Below are 18863 nucleotides of genomic sequence, written 5' to 3'. Positions count from 1 at the left end.
GAGAGCTGTGGGAGGGATAGTTGGTACCTTTTTTTTTTTTAATCTTTTCAGTGATGGGAAGAATTCCTGTCTGTCCTAAAACCATTGTCACTTCATGTTAGTATGGCATATTTGTCACAATTAGGAAAGCAGTGTAGATGCATTATTAGTAGCCAAATCCATAATTTATTCAGATTTGCTTAGTTTTTGCTTAGTGTCCTTTCTCAGTTCCAGAAACCCATCCAAAATACTGTGTTACATTTAATTGATATGTCTCCTTAGGTTACTCTTGGTTGTGATAGTTTCTTGTACTCTCCTTGGTTTTAAAGAATTTAGCAGTTTTTAGGAGCACTGGTCAGGCATTTTGTAGAGTATCACTCAACTGGGATTTCTGATTTTTCTAATAATTAGAATAGGGAAATGTGTTTTTATCAGAGCTTCCAATTGGCTCAGTCGTGGTCAACAAAGCAGAATTGAAACAGACCCAAAGTTAAAAAAAAACTGGAATGAAGCTTAAATAATAGCTACAATGGGAAAAGTTATAGGTCAAAGCCCTTGAATGGGAACTAGGAAGAGACATTGTGTGTCTTTTCAGGAACCTGATATGGAAGATTGGATTATTGGCAGAAATGTGGAGAGCAGTATGAATCCAAAGCTGCATTGTCAGCACTATCTTTGAGCAGGGCAAAGTTGTTTCCAACTCTGCCAGTCAAGAGATGTTGCTATGCAATATGCATACTGCTTTTGTTTTCTTAGAGGGAGATTCCATTTCTAGTAGGGCATCAACCTGTAATTTTTCCTGTTCTGGTTTTGGTTATCATTCTGGTTCACCCACATATTACGTATTTGCAGTCATTCTCATTTCATTTCTTCAGCCATGACTGAACCAAGAAGAAATGGTTTAAAGAAATGATTCTTTTTAGGAGGAAGACCACAGAGGCAATATGCTATTCTCATCACATCATATTAATTTAATATTAATATTATTTATAACTTGATGCTTACCTTGGTTACCTGACTTGATGTAGTGTTTGTCAAGTTTCTCCACTATCAAGTTCTTTTCTCTCTTTCTATACTGTGTTGGAAGAAAGTCACAATACTCAGCCCATCCTTAAGGAGTAAAGAATTATGTATCAACTCAATAATGGAGTATATATTTAAACTATTTGAAATTTTTCTACAGGAGAGATTTATATATTCTCTCCCATTTATTTTTTCCATTTTTTATTATTATGAACTAATAATTATTTAATACTTTAGGTAATAATCCAATGTTAATTTACTTATCTACTGCTCAAGTTGTTCTTGCTTTTGTCATTGGGAGCACTTTCAGTTGACTCCCTTAAGTTACCCTAATTTGTTTTTTTGAGCACTTTCTTGTTTATCTTGGATATTTCTAGCCACAAACCTAGAATCAGTCATTCATCTAAGCAGCCTTAGCTTCTTTTATTGCAAAATGATGTTACAAATTATATCTATGCTAGGTGTGTTATTGCTTCTAGACCTTCTTAGCTGAGAGAGCGGGGAGACATACATGTGTATAGGAATCTGTGCATATCCATGTACCTATAAATATTTTTATATGCAAACAGGTCCATATTAAGCACTTAACAACAACAATACTATTTTCCCCTAAGTGTTGCGCTGATTTTGTGTAATAATAAGTGCTTGGAATACCTCCCAGGATCTTAGACATCATTTTTGAGGAAGAATAATTTGCAAAGACAGTTGTTAGTGCCTTAGAGTTGGTCATACATGACTCATAGGACCTTATGTAAAAGAGAACTAAACGCTGCCTGATCCTGTGCCAGTTTTATAATCATTAATACATTTGAGACCATCATTGCGGTTACTGTATCAGTCCATCTTGTTGAGGAGCTACTTCTTTTCTGTAGATCCTGTACCTTACCAGGTACAGGTAACTTCTCCAGTCATTGGTCTTTATTGATGATGTGTCTAAAGTAAGACAAAGTTTCATCATCCTTGCCTTTAAATATCATCACTCTGGCTATTCTTCCTCTAGGATAGATTTGTTTATTCTTCTGGCATTTTATAGTATGTGCAACATTCTGTACTAACATCACAATTCTAATGTGTTAGTTCTTCTTTTGTTTTCCTTTTTTAGTGTCCAGGTTTCACATGCATATGAGATGATGGAAAGATCATGACTTGGGTCAGGCGTACCTTAGTCCTCAAAGTGACATCTTTGCTTGTTTTTTTTCTTAGCATTCTGAAAAGATCTTTTGCCACAGATTTGCCAGATGCAATGTGATACTTAATTTCTTCACTACAACTTCATTGGGCATTGATTATAGATCCAAGAAGAATTGAATCTTTGGCAATTAAAATTATTTTTCCATTATCATGATATGATTATTGGTCCAATTGTAAGGGGTTTTGTTTTCTTTACATTCAGTTATAATCCATATTGAAAGCTGCCGGTCATTTACCTTTTGAAAGACAATTACTGTCTAGTAATTGTTAAATTAAGGAGCTCTGGTAGCATAGTGGTTATGAATCGGGCTGTTAACCTTAAGGTCAGCAGTTTGAAACTACCAGCTGTTCCATGGGAGAAAAATGAGGCTTTCTGCTCCTCTAAAGATTTACAGCCTTGGAAGCCCTTACAGGGTCGCTATAAGTTGGAACCAATTCCATGGCACATAACAACAAAAACAATTGTTATATTGGAGGCATGGTGTAGCACTTTAGCATAGGAATTGGACTGCTAGTCACAGGTTGGCAGTTCAAACCCCCCAGCCACTCCTCGGAAACCCTTTACAGGGTTGCTATGAGCTGGAGTTAACTTGACAGCACTTAACAATAACAATCGTTATATTGTTAAAATAGTCACAGAAAGGAATTTATGACTGACTGCCTTGTAGGATCAGGGAAAACTTTCACTAGAGGTGGTTCTTCAGTTATGGAGGAGAAGTAGAAATATTTGAGATAAATAAATATACAGAAAACACTCTAGGAAAAACCAAAACAAAACCTTTAACATACGCAAATATCTTGGCATTATCAGAGAGGATGGCATAAATTGAGCAGCCACCTGTTTATTTTAATTGGGATAGAAGTGTTGGTCAAGGTAGGCTAGGAATGGGGCTCTCTTTCAGGCCAGATCAGTATGGATCATGAAGGCACTTCGGATCAGATTGCATCTTGGGAATAATCAGGAGGCTTAAGGGATGCTGAAGGATTTTGAGCAAATATAAGTTGAATCATATGTCATCTTACAAAGCAGGGAATTGGTGGGGAGAGTTCAAGGCAGAACAAACTTGATTCTGGAAGACTAATAATTATTAACCAGTTGCTGCTAGGTTAATCCCAACTCATGACAAATCCATGTGTGTCAAAGTGAAACTGTAATTCTTAAGGGTTTTCAGTGACTGATTTTTCAGAAGTAGATCACCTGGTCTCTCTTCTGGATAGATTTAAATCTCCAGCCTTTTGATTTGGAGGTGAGCATGTTAATCATTCACACCATCCAGGTCTTCTGGTAGATTTTGTATATGGCTATGTCAGAATCAAGGAGTCCTGGTGTGGTGCTGTGGGCTAATGTGTCAGACTGCAAAGTCATTTGAACTGCAAGTTCAGTGGTTCAAGCTCACCAGCTGCTCCTTGGAAACACTATGCAGGGTCACTATGGGTCGGAATTGACTCGACGGCACTTAACAACAACAATGTCAGAATCAAAAGGTTGGTGCCTCAAACTCAACAGTCACTCCTCAGAAACACTATGTTGTTGTTGGTGTTAAGTGCCATCGACTCAAGTGAGTTCTGACTTATAGAGACCCTGCATGGGGTTTCCAAGGAACGGCTCGTGAGCTCAAATCACCAACCTTGTGGTTCAAACTGACCTTGCAGTCCAGTGCATTAACCTGCAGTGCCACACCAGAACTCCTCAGAAACCCTATACAGTGTTACTATGAGATGAAAACAAATCCAAGGCACGTCACAGCAACAACATGTCAGATTGGGAGGGAATGAGAGTCATCATTAGGCCAATGACAGAAAGCAGAGAGAAGCAAGCAAATCTCTGAGAAATCCTTTAACACAAATAAGGAAGGTGGAGAGGAAGAAAGAGAAGTAGTACTGTAGGGTAAAGTGGAGGATATACTCTCAATCCTTCTGACCTTTATTTTCATTAAAAAGAATTTGAAACCTTGCAGGCAAAAAATGAACATTTTATGCAATTTCATATTGAATTTTTCATGATTGTATTGCCAAGAATGCGTCCCAACATTTCCATAAAAATTTTAATTCAGAAAAGAACATAACCTCAATGCTTCCACTTATTAAAACTCTAAATCTTATTAAATAGGGAATGTAAAAATAAAATGACATCAGAATTTGTGGCCTGTCTGATAGACGACATCATTTAAGCTTGAAGCTCTTCTGTGTTGTGGGAAAATTTTTATTATGAGCTTTGAATATGTCATTCATGGATACTGAAGTATCAGTCTAGAGTGTAATCTCAAGTCATTTTATTCTTTGGCAGGATGAATCCTTAAAACAACTGCAGGTAGTTCATCAACCATGGATTTTGCCAAGTGACACAGAAAGCGAAGGAGTAGAAACAGAACAAGATAAACGTGAGTAGACACTGCTGTTCATTGCTAAAAGTCTTTTAGCTAAAGGAAATCCACAATATAAAAACATTTCATAACATAAAACAACTTCTGCAAAAACAACCCCAAAACCCCCACCAAGTTCAATTAGATACAACACATAAAATTTACAATAATCAGATCTATAAATCTTGATTCAATGACGTTTTAATTGTGGTACTGAGACTGCTAAAGTAACTTTATTAAAAGGAGTAAGCAACTGTAAAGATGGAGTTATTCTTTCTGAAAATGAGCATCGATGTGAAGCTTACAAATACGTCAAAATTTTATCAGTGATAATTTATAACTATCAAAATTTTAAAGTGTTTTAGGAACAGCTGATTATTATATAAGAAATTATATTACTGATTAAATGAGTAAATATATGTACATAAAAGTGTTATAAGCTCACAAATAGCACTTATGAAAATAGGAAATATGGCTCTTAATTTTTTGTCCCGGGATTGAAAGGATAACAAGAATGTACTACTATGACGTGGCTCCATGTATGTTCTCCTGGGGCTAAATGGCATTGTCAGACATAAGGTTCAGCAGTTAGGAAAAGTTATTGCCTGACTAAACATATATGGAAATAATATCAACTTTTTAAATAACAACATATTATTATTATTATTTTTTTTACTATAGTAGCCTGTAGAAAGAAATGAAAATCCTATGTGATAATGTAGTCCACATGATAATAGGTGTGAAGTGCTCAATTAATCATTCCCCTGAGTTCTAGCCACAGAGATGCCTTTTATGTCACTCAGAAAGCACTGTGCTTCCAAGATTGAAAGGCTTGAAAAATGATTTTCATCCCTGCTTCAAGCTTGCTGGATTATACAGCCAGAGGGAGGGAGCCCAGTCAGAAGAGGGAAGTGAATGTTGTTAGAGTGCTGGGTCTGTGGAAGGAGGCATGGAGCCAAAGGAGCATGCAGGTAACACATCCATAATACAGGAAAAACCTTGGTGATATATCACAGGTTCTAGCCCTGGTAATGTAGTGGATTAGGAGCTGGGCTGCTAACCACAAGGTCAGCAGTTCCAATCTCCCAGTCACTCTGTGCGAGAAAGATGAGACTTTCTGTTCCTGTAAAGATTTGCAGTTTGGAAACCTTATACCAGATCACTACGGAGCTCTGGTAGTGTAGTAGTTATGAATCGGGCTGCAAAACTTAAGGCCAGCAGTTCGAAACTACCAGCTGTTCTGCGGGAGAAAATGAGGCTTTCTGCTCCCGTAAAGATTTACAGCCTCGGAATCCCTGTACAGGGTCGCTGTGAGTCGGAACCGACTCCAGGGCACATCACCACCATTATTCAGAAGTTACTCCATAACCTACAGCCACCACTACCATTGTGTTTGTTGTTTGTAGGTGCTGTCAGGTCGGTACCAACACGTAGTGAGCTTATGCATGACAGAATGAAACACTGCCCAGTCCTGTGTCAGCCTCACAACTATTGCTATGCTTGAGCCCATTGTTGATACCACTGTGCCAGTCCATTTTGTTGCTGGTCCTCCTCTTTTTCGCTGACCCTCCACTTTACCAAGAGTGATGTCCTTCTCTAGAGATTGGTCCCTTCTGCCAATGTGTCTGAAATAAGAGAAACGAAGTCTGGTTTCTAAGGAATATTCTGGTTGTATTTCTTCCAACACAGATTTGTTTGTTCTTTTGGTGGTCCACGATACTCTTAATATATTCCTCCAACACCATAACTCAAATGTGCCGATTCTTCTATAGTCTTCTTGATTCATGGTCCAACATGCATGTGAGGTTATTGAAAATACCATGGTTTGGGTCAGGTGTACCTTAGTCCTCAAACTGAAATCTTTGCTCTTGAATACTTTAAAGTAGTCTTGTGCAGCAGATATGCTGAGCGCAATACGTTGTTTGATTTTTTGACTGTTGCTTCCATGAGTGTTGATGATTGTTCTGAAAAAAATGACATATTGACATGTTTTCTCCATTTATATGGATGTTGTTTATTGGTCCAGTGGTGGGGCGTTTTATTTTCTTTACACTAAGTTGCAACCCATACTAAATGTTTTGGTCTTTGATCTTCATCAGTAAGTATTTAAGTTCTCTTCGTTTTCAGCAAGCAAGGTTGTATCATCTGCATGTCATGGGTTATTAATGAGTGTTCCTCCTTAATGAGTCTTCCTTCCGCCACTGGTCTGTCAGTTTGCTGTTCTGTGGTGGCTTGAGTGTTACTATGATTCTGGCTGTTATGCTACTGGTATTTTAAAACCAGCAGGGTCACCCATGGTGGACAGGTTTCAGAGGAGCTCCCAGACTAAGACTAGGAAGAAAGAGAGATGCACTACTTACTGAATATTTAGTCACTGAAAATCTTATGACTAGCAGTTGAACACTGTCTGCTAGCACCACCCCCATTAAGTTGCTATAAATCAGAATCAACTCAGTAGCAAAGGGTGGGTATATGGGTGGGAAGTAACACCTTTTATTTAAATCAATTGATGAAGTCTTAAAATTTACATGATACTTTAAGCAAGTACAAAACCCAAAAGTATGTTCTCAAAGGTTCTTAATGCTAGGAATGCTGAGTAGAGTGGTATATAAACATGACGTGTACAGAAGATCATCCCTCAAATGCATTAACAGTGACCCAAATGTTTTGTCAAAACAAAAGCAAGTACAAACACAGCCCTTGAATCTGCACAGATTCTCTTTATAGTTTGTGTTTAGTCATTTTCACTAAATGCAGTGCGTGTACATTGTATGGGTGTGTGCAATAGTTTATAAGGAATTAAAACTTAAAGAGAAATCTTTCAAAATAATATATTATATCTGGTTCTAAATTCAGACTCATTTCTTTTTCCTTCAAATCTATATGGGCCCAATCAGTCTTAATGTTGGGAAACATGGCTTAATAATGTTAATCAGGAAAAAAAAATCCATAGAGCTTTCTTTAATCTTTATAATCTAATATAAATTTCCTTTTTATGAGGACTGTTGAAATTTTAAAATAACTAAAATAAATAATTGTGATTGTTAATAATTATCCTAAGATTACTTATAGTTTCATTGAATTTTTAATATTAAATGTATAGGTTAGCTGTGGGTCTTGCCAAAGGATCAGTCATACTAAAGAAGGCCATTCTTGAGCTCTCCTAACTACAGACATAGAACCAAAAGTATTTGCTCTCAGCAATGCTGTACTTAGAGGTGAACCTTGACAATGGCAAATTGTTTGAAATAAAATCAAGTTTTAAAAATAATTAGGTGGTAATAGCAGCCATCTGGAAATGGAATGCTAGCCAGCATGATAGCCAAGTTCATAGCTCAGAGAATCAAATACCTTTCAAGAATGGTATCCAACAGCCAGGTGCTCAGACATGTGCAACGTGGAGGAACTGAAGGCATTGGCATCTCTGTTCATAACCATTCATTGATACAATGCATGTTCTTTGTAGAGGAGCTGGCAAGATATGTAAAAATACAAAGAAATTTATTTTATATGTAGATATCATCTACCTCTTCTTTTCATCAATAAAATAAATAAATGACAAGAATTTATGAGAACTCAGCATCTGACTTAGAGTCTAGAGGCTCATATATTACATGTTTATAAGTGAGGCCTGAAGGAAGACAAGATTCATCATTTCAACAGTAACAGCTGTTTCTTGACTCAGCTTTCTAAAATGTTATAAATAGCTAATTTTATAGAATTCTCTTTCTCCTAGGAGAACATTATTATGGCAGAAAGTTTCCAAATAATGTCAGGATCTTTGCAGTGGTGCATATTTCTTGCAGCATCACTAAAAATAAGACTGAACTCAAATAAGTTTTATAAATGATCATCTCTTAGAAAAAGCTGACTTGAACAATTAAAAAGGAAGCTTTATAAACAAAATGAGAACTCTTAGCTAGATCTATTTTTTTTTTTCTTGCATCTGCTTAGAAAAGTGTAAATCATAACTCATAACTCATGTCAAGAATGTGTTTGTTATTAATCTTTCAAACTATGGTCAGAAGTCACTAAATAAATTAGACCACAGATATTTGAATCTCCAGAGATACTTGTTTAATATTTGCATTCATGATTGCACTTCAGATCTACTGAATCAAAGTCTCTGTGCATGAAACTCTCAATTCTGCATTTTAATAAATTCCTTGGGTGTTTTTTTTTTTTTTTTTGCTTCTTCTAAAGATTGAGAACTACTGGAATGGAAAATCTAATGAATTGGGAGGTTGTATTTTTTAAATTAGCTCAACAGTGTTGTTAGACATGGGGTTTTATTTCTGTATTCCTCTTTCCTAATTTATAAATTACGTTTGGTATAAAGATTAATGACACTTGGTTACTACTTTGAGGATCCTGACATGTAAGCAAATAATGACAGCATGTTGCAATATATTCCATAAGGAAAGTATGCATTAGAACATTACCAGAGCTAACTGATTAATTGTTTGTGATAGGATGGGATGTCAGAAAGAATTAAGACTCAAATATGAAGAAATACATGGATAAAAAATTAGGGATGCATCTTTCAGTTAATAGGCTCAACATCTACAAAAATGCAAAGTCATAAAACAGCTAGAAACATGGCTGACTAAATCAATCCAGTCAGTCCTCTCAAATTACCATTGGGAATTTTTTTTAAAACAGCTAAGCTAAAAATATATAACTAATTGATGCATTTGAATTATGGTGTTGGCGAAGAATAAACTCATCTGTATTGGAAGATGTATGGCCAGATTGCTCCCTGGAAGTGATGATGACGAGACTTTGTTTCTCATACTTTGGACATGGTCAGGAAACACTCGTCCCTGTGGAAGGACACCATGCTTGGTAAAGAGTAAAGTCAGTGAAGAACAGGAAGACCCCAGTTAGGTGGGTTGACACAGTGGCAGCAATAATGGGCTCAAATGTAACAATCGTGAGGATGGCACAGGACACATGGTGTTTTGCTCTGTTGTGTATAGGGTTGCTATGAGTCAGAACCGACTCAACAGTACCTAACAACAACTAACAACAAGCTGAAAACAATCAAGCTAAAAACAAACAAGAAACCCAAGCCAAATTTATCAACCAAAGACATAAAATATTCCAAATAAGAAAATAAGAACCAGGGTCATAAGTGAGAATACATGCTATGATGATTTGTTCATTCAGAGTTCTGTTCTAGGTCCTGTGTCCTGAGGTCTTGATGCATGTAAAGATGACAGATTTGGTTATAAACCAGCTTAAGATTGTTGTTGTTGTTGTTAGTTGCCATCGAGTCACTGCCGACTCATAGCAACCCTATGCACAGCAGAATGAAACACTGCCCGATCCTGGGCCATCCTCACTATTGTTGCCATGCTTGAGCCAATTGATGCCGCCACCTGGCCAATCCATATCTCTGAGGTCTCCCTCTTTTTCTGTGACCCTCCACCCCACCAAACACAATATCCTTCTCCAGCAACTGGTCCCTCCTGACAACATGTCCGAAGTATGAGAGACGAAGTTTGGCCATCTTGGCATCCAAGGAGCACTCTGGCTGCACTTCTTCCAACATAGATCTGTTGGTTCTGTGGGCAGCCCATGGCACTTTCAATATTCTCTTCCAGCACCACCACTCAAAAGCATCAGTTCTTCTATGGTCTTCCTTATTTACTGTCCAGCTTTCACATGCATATGAAGTTGTTGAAAATAGCATAGCTTGGGTCAGGCACACCTTAGTCCTCAAGCTGACATCTTTGCTTTTCAACACTTTAAAAAGGTCTTGTGCAGCAGATTTGCCTAATGCTTAAGATAGGAACACTGAAATACTGACTCTGTATATATCCTGAACTCTAGTGGAGCTGCCTCAGGTATACCAAAGCAAACAAACTATCTATATTCTCCTGTAAAGGAAAACAGCAAGGAATTTTGCTTTCTGTACATGGTTTCTTTTTTTTTTTTTTTTCCTTAACTTTGTACATTTTATCTGGAGGGACCAGTCTTTGGAGAAGGACATCATGCTTGGTAGAGAGTCAGTGAAAAAGGAGAAGCACCTCAATGAAATGGATTGATACAGTGTCTGTAACAATGGGTTCAAGCATAGCACCAATTATGAGGATGGAAAAATATGAAGTTATTCACAAGAAATTACACTATCAGGTCTGTAATTCAGTTAATGGTGGCTCTGTAGAATAAGCACTGGCCAGCAAACCACTAGGTCAGCAGTTTGAGCCCTCTAGCTATGGGAGAAAGATGAGGCTTTCTGCTCCTGGAAAGATTTACAGCCTTGAAAATTCTTTACAGGATCACTAAGAGTTGGAAGTGACTTGACATCACTTAACAATGAAACAGCATAATGTGGAAACCCAAATTATACTGAAAATTGGGCAGCAATATTAATTTTCATTGTGGTCTCTCAGATGTTAATGTACCCACATCATTTAATATCAGATGACAAATGCTATCAGCATGATTTATCACTTATGTTGTTATTTATCACGATCTGGTAAAGATAGTATTTGTTAGTTTCTCCCCTCTACTTTTTCACACCTATTTATACACTATTCTTTGGAAGCATGTCAATAAATCCAGCCTGTATTCAAGGGATATACCTACCACATCTTCTGTTTTTCATGATTTTTGATGAGAAGTCATTTGTTAATGTTATTGAAACACCTTTGTGCAAAAATAACATTAAGCATCCCTCCCACAGCCCTCTCTCCTTCTCATCTGCGTTCCACAGTTCATTGCAGTGGCCACACAGAGCTGAAGACACCATACTCACAGTTAAGGGGTTTATTAGTTAAGTTAACAGGTTACAATGCGAGGTCAGAATTTTCAGGCACAGTTGTTCCAGTTAGGACAGCCTTTCCTCATGTGTGCCCACATGCAGGCCTCTCTTTACCCAGACAGTGTTCGAAAGCTCTTTTAGAACTGCTAATAAATGCCCCCAGGACAGAGCGCTGCACCCTAAATCATAAGACCCATCATGGCAAAAATGTTTGGTGGGAGAGACATTAAACAATTCACTACACTGCACTTGTTGCTGTTGTTATGTGCTGTGGAGTCAGTTCCGACTCATAGCAACCCTGCATAGGGTTTGTGAGGCTATAAATCTTTATGAGAGCAGAAAGCCTCATCTGTGTCCCATGGAACAGATGGTAGTTTCGAACTACAGCCCAATTCGTAATCACTACACTACCAAAGTATGTGATATGTTGTTTTTCTCATGTTGCTTTCAAGATTGTGTTTTGTTTTAGAAAGACTATGATGTGCAGATGTAGATTTCTTTAAATTTATCCAACTTGAGTTTTGTTGAACATTTTGGATGTGCATATTAAAGTTTTCATCAAATTTGAGAAATTCTTGGCAATCCTTTCTTCAAATATTATTTCTGCCTCTCTTTCTTTCAATCCCTTTTTCTAGGAGCCGCATTGCATGTGTGTCAGGATGCTTGATGGCCTCCTACAGGTCTCTGAGTCTCTGTTTATTTTTCTTCATTATGTTTCCTTTTCTGTTTCTCAGATTAGCCTGTCTCGATTAGCTTATCTTTAAACTCATTGACTTTTCTCTGATACCAATTCAAATCTGCTATAGGGCTTCTCTAAGGAGCTCTGGTAGTGTAGTGGTTACAAATCAGGCTGCAAGCGTTAAGGTCAGCGGTTTGAAACTACCAGCCACTCCACGGGAGAAAGATGAAGCTTTCTGCTCCTATAAAGATTTACAGCCTCGGAAACCTGTACAGGGTCGCTATGGGTCAGAAACGACTTGACAGCACTTAACAACATAGGGTTTCTCTTGTGAATTTTTTGTTTGAGCTACAGAATTTCTGTTTCATTCATTTCATCATTTCTACTCATTTATAGTCTGTTGTGTAACATGCTGTTCTCACATTTTTCCTTAATCTGCTTGACATTATTTTCTTTTGTCTTTGAACATATCCGCAATAGTTTTATAGTCTTTGTCTAGTAACTTTATTGGCTTGCTTTTATATTGACTACATTTTTCTTATACTTATTGACCATAATTTCCTGTCTCTTGGCAGGTCACTTATTTTGTTGCTGTTACTAAAAACTGGGTATTTGATATACTACAATTTGGCAACTTTGGAATTTATGACCCTCCCCAGGATTGTTGTTACTGCTTGTTCAGTTAATAATTTTCTTGGATAAATTCTCTGAAGTCTGTATTATTTATTATATGCAGCCGCTGATGTCTGCTCAGTTAGCTTTTGCTGTTGGTGGTAAGTGCCATTGAGTTGGTGCTGACTGATAGCAATCATGTCTAGAATTTCCAAGGAGCTTCTGGTAACTTTGAACTGCCGACCTTGTGGTTCAAATGGACCTTTTGAGTGAGTGCTTATCCTGCAGCACCATACCAGTGCTAGTGCCATCTGAGCTTCTCAGTCTCCATCTTCTCAATTTAGTGCTGAAGAAATTAATGCTCCTATATTAAGGATTTGCCTGTACTACCCAGTTAGTGACAGAGGCAGGACTAGAACTAGATTTTTGATTGGGCTCAATATTGTTCTACTCCCAATGCCCAATTCTTCCTGCATGACCTCCCCCATCCCACCTAATGGAGAACACAGCTCTGACACTTGAGAAGATAATTGCTTGGGTCATTAAGTGGAGTAATCAGGATTCTATTAGAGTCCTGGTATGAAACCATAGGATAAGCCCTGGACCACAAGTTTGGGGATTCACTCATTAGCTGCTCCTTAGAAACTCTATACAGGGTCCCTAATGAGTCAGACATAACTTGATGCCACTTAACAACAACAACATCAGGTTTCTGTTGGAGTTGTGATAGCATAGTGGATTGTGAGCTGGGCTGCCAACTGCAAGTTCAGTAGTTGGGATCTATCAGTCGTTCTGTGGGAGAAAGAAGATGCTTCCTGTTCCCATAAAGATTTACAGACTCGGAAACCCTATATGGGGTCACTATGAGTCAGAACCACCCTACTGGCACACATTCATACCAGTACCATCAGAATTCTGCAGTCCACCTAGTGTGTCGCCAGGTTTTCACACTGAGGACAAAAAAATAAAACATAAAACCTATGTTTTCCTTAGTATAACTTCAGGTTATTTCTTCCAGATAGTCATTCAAGATTTCTGATTATCCCTCCAGACTCTTGATAATAAGTCTCTTATGCCTTATACAGAATAAAGGGGTGTAAGAATCTGTGGGTGATCAGTAGAAAACATAAAGGTGTGGCACTAAAGAATAAGCACTGGGTTGCTAACTGCAAGGTCAGTGGTTCAAACCCACCAGCCACTCCTTGAAAATCCTATACAGGATCACTATGAGTCAGAACTGTCTCAACAATATTTAACAAACAAAGCAAAACAAAATGAGTAAATAGTCAATTAGGTCACAAAAGTACCAAGATTTTATGAAATGCGCAATCCTTTGTGTTTCAGTAGTATTAGGGTTGTGGGGTCAGAAATAAGAATTAGGCTGGAGTCCTGGTGTGGAGCTGTGGGTTAATGCGCTGGACTGCAAAGTCAAGTTTGCATCATAAATTTGGCTGTTCAAGCTCGCCAGTTGCTCCTAGGAAACCCTATACAGAGTCACTATGGGTTGGAACTGACTCGATGACACTTAACAACAATAACTTATAGACCTCAGAAGGTAAGGGAGGTGGACTTTGGTGGTACATTGTTCTGATTTCAAGTTGAGGCTCATTCCACAATTGTTTGCAGAGAAAACACAAGTGTCTGGCAATATTGTCCCCATAGACCCCCATATCTGTGAGTGTAGTTTGTGAGTTTTGTGTCACCATCACAACAAATTAATCGAGCCCTGCAGAGAAGTAAAGAATGCCGAGGAAGGGACGGTTGGTGTCAGAACTGGTAGAGGTTAGAGAGGAGACACGTCTGATCTCACAGGAATCAGCTGTGGATCATGAGTCTCCTCCCCACTGTGAAGTCAGAGACATCAGCTTCCCCACAACAACATCTTTACAGTTGGTTAAATAAAACAAGAATTGTCCTATAGTAAAAATAGCTCAGGGATCATTAAAATCTTTAAGTTAAAAAAAAAGAGAAAAAAAAATCTAGCAAACTCCAGTAGATTCTTTATGAAGATGAAAAGACATTTTGGTAAATCTTAATCTCACCTTTTTTTTTTTTTTTTAACTTTCTAGGGCATCTGAACTCCTATTAGGTAATAAACCCTTTAGGTTAGGTACAACACATCCACATGTTTGGTGTATGTTACTGTCATAAATGCATAAATGGGAGTGTAGGTGGCTCTGTAGGATTTGAACTAGATGTGAATCATAAGGTTGGCAGTTGTAGCCCACCAGCAGCTCCACAAGAAAAAGATGAGACTCTCTACTCCCACAAAGATTTCCAGCCTCAGAAACTCTTTGGGTTGAAATTGGCTTGACAGCACTTAACAATAGCAACAAAATATCATAAATATTTTAGGATTGATATTTAACCAATAAATATATGTTGCTTTGTTGTTAAGTGCCACCGAGTTGGGAGCTGACTCATAGCGGCCCTGTACAGGGTTTTCAAGGAGCAGCTGGTGAGTTAGAACTGCTGGCCTTAACAGCCCAAACCAAACGTTGCAGTTTACCGCATTAACTGGCAGCTCCACAATATAGGGGAGTTAAAATAATAACTGTTAATTATCTACTAGAAGCTAAACATCCTAATACCAAATTGTATTTTTTCATTATAATACTGATTATACCTAATTATTTTGATTACAAATGTTTTTGAAATTTTAGAGGCCAGAAAACCTCTGAATCATTAGCACAGTATGCTTATTTGAAAAGGTGCCCAGGTCTGTGGTAAGGCTCTGATATTATGAAAGGTTCAATTGATTCCTAAAGGCCTAAAAATTTTTTTAAAGAGCAGCATTTAATAGCATATAAAACTTAATCTCACCAATAAACTATTATTAAGAGTAATGGAAAAATGCGTCAACATGCTCAGCAGTATATAAGACTACATATCTCAGACTACCTGCTTTGTTCATTAAAAGTTCTTCTGATGTGTAACAGTAGTCAGAACATATTATAAGATGCTTCAAAGAAAGCTGTATTTAAACAAGACAGCTGAATTGTTCTTTTGCAATGAGCGTTCGTCAATTAAGGGTAGTCTATGGAGTTGGCTTCTTTAAAACTAAAAGTAAATTCATGTTCCAATATTTTTTATTTTAAAAAATCAAAACTATTAATGAGTGTCACATGTTTTTAATCCTTATGCCAAACACATTTTGTTTATCTAGGAATAGTCTTGTGTTTACTCTAGGTATGACCTGGAACTACAAAATAATGAAAACAAAATGAAAGTTAATCTAGTTCATTCTTTAACCTTAAAGGAAAGAATTTACCAAAGTGTTGTTAAGTGCTGTCGAGTTGGTTCCGACCCCTAGCGACCCTGTACAGGGTTTCCGAGGCTGTAAATCTTTACAGGAGCAGAAAGCCTCAGCTTTCTCCCGCGGAGCAGCTGGTAGTTTCAAACTGATGACCCTGAGGTTAGCAGCCCAATTTGTAACCACTACACTACCAGAGTTCCTTACCAAAGTGTAGCCTTTATCAAATAAAATTTATCTTTCACAAATGTGAAGTATATGTTTTCTGGCAGCAAATAAATCCTATTTGTTTGTTCTTTATGGATTTGGCTCTGTAGGATTAAGCACTGAACTGCAAGGTCAGTTTGAAGCACAGGTTGGCTGTTCAAATTCAGCCACTCCTTGGCTATCTATACAGGGTCACTATGGGTTGGAACTGACTTGACAGCATTTAACAACAACAACAACAACAACAGCAATGAGTTCCAACTCATAGCGACTCTGTATAGGGTTTCCAAGGAGCGACTGGTGAACTTGAACCACCGACTTTGTGGTTCAAACAACTTTGCAGTCCAGCGCATTAGCCCATAGTGCCACACTAGGACTCCTGGAACTCACTTTGGAACTCACTAGGTGGTGCTTAACAACAGTAACATTTTTAGTCACTACAAGAATTTAAACACGTTTACATCAACCAACTTGTTTCTGGATTTCCCTTGACCTTTTTACAGCATTATCCAGCTTCACCTTCACAGATTAGACAGACAGACAGATTAGGCATTTTTTTCCCAATTAGGAAGTTAGTTAAGATTCTCCATAGGTCCCATGTGCCCTATAGACCAGATTACCTTCTTAGTGTGATTGTAGTTGTGAGTCTTGAAAATTTCACATGCTTACAATGGGAGCCTAAGGAGCTTTGGTAGCATTGTGGATTAGAAGTTGGATGGCTAACCACAAGGTCAGCATTTAGATTCTGTCAGTTGATCTACAGAAAGAAGATAAGGCTTTCTGATCCCTTAAACATTTACAGCTTTGAAATCCTATACTGGGGTGCTGTCGGTCAGAACCAACTTGACTGAAATCAACAACATTTACCGTTGAGGAATGTGGTGGCTCCTTACAATAAGCATTGGACTGTGAACCACAGGTTTTGCAGTTGGAGCCTGCCAGCCACACCATGGGAGAAAGATGAGGCTTTCTGCTCCTGCAAAGATTTAAAAAGCCTCAAAAACCCTATACAGGTCAGAACCAACGTGATGGCGCTTAACAATTTACCTTTGAGTCTTGGTGTGGTGCTATAGGGTAAACACTGAACTGTTAACCAGAGGGTCGACAGTTCAAACCCACCAGCCATTCCTCAGAAACCCTATGCAGGGTCATTCTGAGTTAGAACTGACTTGACAACACTTAACAACAACTTTTACGTTTGCTAAAGTTATGATTAATGATACAATATTATTCTTCCATGGAATTTGTTCCCACTTTCTAGGTGCTTACTTCAGTTTAATAACATTTCATTCCTTTATTTTGAGCATATACATCCGTCAATTATCTTAAAGAGAGATTAATTTTCTTTTACTGGAGTCTGTCTTGGAATATGGAGCCCTGGTGTGGCACTGTGGTTTAATGAGCTGGGCTGCAAAGTCGGTTTGAAATGCAAGGTCAGTGATTCAAGCTTACTAGGCCCTCCTTAGGAAATTTATACAGGGTTACTATGGGTCAGAATCAACTTAACAACAACAACATCTTGGAATGTAAGAAACAGTGGCAGCATAGTGGGTTATATGTTAGATTGCTAAAATGCAAATTCAGCAGTTCAAACCCATCAGCTGAGCCATGGGAGAAAGATTTATAAGAAATCTTCTTATGAAGATTTACAGCCTCACAAACCCTGTGCAGGGTTGCTGTGAGTTGGAACCAACTTGATGGCACACAGAAGCAGCAACAGCAGCATGGAGTGTGAAAAAAACCAGTGGAGAGATTCATATCTAGTCCTGCTTCCATCTTGTCGTCACCAAGCTTATAAATTTCAGAGAACAGACTCACATTCAGGTACCTTTGCTCACTTCCCAGAGTTCAACTATCAGGGATACATTAAGCAGTGCATTAATCAAAAGCACCACACTAGGACTTCAAATGTATTGAAATAAATTCAAGATTGTCTGCAATACTTTCTGCCTTTAATTTACTAAGTAAGAATGACTTGTAAACTTTTGATTAGTAAACACAGCTCATTTTTCTGTTACCATATTTACTCTCTAGCTTCTGCATTCTAACTTGCTGCCACTACTATACCTTTGTATTGCAGAGGGAGGGATGAGTTTTGTAGTCCTAATTTGGGCATTAAGAGTGCCTTTTCCATTGGAAGTATTCATCGAATGCTCTTAAATATTCTCCCAGGCTGCAAGAGCTCAGGGTTTTCATCATGTAAGCATATCACACGTACTAATCCACTGGAGAACTGGTGTGGCATTGGAGGATAAGTAGTGGACTGCTGACTACAAGCTTGGCAGTTCAAACTAAACAACTGTTCCTGGGAAACGCAAACAATTGCTAGACTCAGAACCGATTTGATGGCACTGGTGTGGTACTGTGGGTTATGGACTGCAAAACCGCTCCTCAGAAATCCTATACAGGGTCAGTATGGGTCGGAACCAACTCGATGGCACTTAACTACAGCCACAATAATAACAAGAATACACTGGGTAACACGGTTTGTGCTCTACTTCTAGCTGCAAGGTTTGTGGTTCAAACCCACCAGGTAGCAATATGGAAGATCTGTTTCTACAAAGATTATAGACAAAAAAAACCTTAAGGAGTAATTGTATTCTGAACCACATGGAATCGCCATGAAGCAGAATCAATTCTGTGATGAAAGGTTTTTATTTTTTTAATGGAGATATCTACAGCCTTTCTATCAATCGATCCCAGTCTATTTCATACCTTTTTCTCTTCTTCCACAAACCAACCAAACTCATTACCAACAAGGACATTTCGACTCATAGCGACATATGG

The 18863-nt window shown here is 38.0% G+C and overlaps 1 pseudogene; it reads left to right on the top strand.

Annotated features, from left to right (window-relative positions):
• LOC102830445 overlaps positions 1 to 18863 on the top strand; it is a 265297-nt pseudogene that overhangs the window by 213191 nt on the left and 33243 nt on the right.

Source organism: Chrysochloris asiatica, unplaced genomic scaffold (assembly GCF_000296735.1).
Source record: "Chrysochloris asiatica unplaced genomic scaffold, ChrAsi1.0 scaffold00036, whole genome shotgun sequence".
Classification (NCBI taxonomy): domain Eukaryota; kingdom Metazoa; phylum Chordata; class Mammalia; order Afrosoricida; family Chrysochloridae; genus Chrysochloris; species Chrysochloris asiatica.
This window is presented reverse-complemented; position numbering and strand designations above follow the sequence as displayed.